The sequence below is a fragment of the Etheostoma spectabile genome, unplaced genomic scaffold (genome assembly GCF_008692095.1).
Source record: "Etheostoma spectabile isolate EspeVRDwgs_2016 unplaced genomic scaffold, UIUC_Espe_1.0 scaffold340, whole genome shotgun sequence".
In the NCBI taxonomy this organism is placed as follows: domain Eukaryota; kingdom Metazoa; phylum Chordata; class Actinopteri; order Perciformes; family Percidae; genus Etheostoma; species Etheostoma spectabile.
In genome coordinates, this window is record NW_022605588.1 from 975,433 (window position 1) to 976,573 (window position 1,141).

At 46.3% G+C, this 1,141-nt stretch overlaps 1 protein-coding gene across 1 annotated transcript in view; it reads left to right on the plus strand.

Annotated features, from left to right (window-relative positions):
* LOC116686280 (ubiquitin-conjugating enzyme E2 E1) overlaps nucleotides 1-1,141 on the plus strand; it is a gene marked incomplete at its 5' end in the record, with an annotated part of 79,936 nt that overhangs the window by 42,109 nt on the left and 36,686 nt on the right. The window lies entirely within an intron of this gene.

Sequence of the window (1,141 nt, forward strand, 5' to 3'; positions counted from 1 at the left end):
CTGGAGCTCAGTGAGGTTGGATGGAGAGCATTTGTGGACAGCAGTTTTCAGTTCTTTCCACAGATTCTGGATTGGATTCAGGTCTGGACTTTGACGGCTAACACTGGATACGTTTTTTGTGAGCCATCTTTGTAGATGTGGCTGTATGTTGGGGCATCATTGTCTTGGGTAAATAATCTCCGTCCCAGTTCTAGGTCTTTTGTGGACTCCAACAGTTTCACCCAGAAGCTGGTTTCCCGACATGATGAGCGCACCATCGCTTCCCCGTCATTGCTGAACCATCTTACCTGGTCCTGCTGAAGAAAAGCGGTCCACCCAACCTGAGCTGCACCACCATGTGTTAACAGTGGGGAACTGGGCTGCTTGAGCCGGTGATGATCTGTGATGCTTTTGACCAACAATATCGGTTTTGCATTGTGGCCAAAAGTTTGGATTTGTTATCTCTGACACAGAGACCTTCTTCCACACGTTTTGTGTCCCCAGGGCTCTGTGGCAAATCTTTAGACGACGACATCTTTATGGAGAGTCTTATTGGAAATGGCTTTCGTATCTGCCCATCTTTCCTGTAAGGCCAGATTGGCAGTGTACGAATGATTGTTGTCCTATGGGACAGACTGTCCCCCCTCGACTTAGTTCTCTTGAGTTCATTCAGAGTGGAATCATGGGCCTATTGGCCATCTCTGATCAGTCTTATCCTTGTCTGCAGCGGAAAAGTTTTACAGGGACGGCAAGGTCTGGTATATTGCAGTGGTCGATAACTCTCCATTCTCAACACATTGATGCTTGCACATTGCTCCTTGGGACTGTTATAAAGCTTGGAATTTTGTTATCCCATATCCGGCTTAAACTTCGTCCGACAGTATTACGGGACTGCTCTGGTTTGTCTCCTGGTCGTCATAGTTCTCTCTTGCTGGCCTTGCAACAGAACCCTGAAATACAAGCGCAGGTGCACTTTCTACAGTAGCCGATGCCAACACAGTGGATTCTATGATCCCACATCAGTCATTTAGGACAACATCGGGACATTCAGCATTCCTCGCTGAACTTCTGGATGAGTTGCTGCTCGAAAGTAAAGGGGCAATCATTTAGCAGCACCACTTTTTCGTTTTTTATTTGCTAAAAAATTATAAAATATCCAATC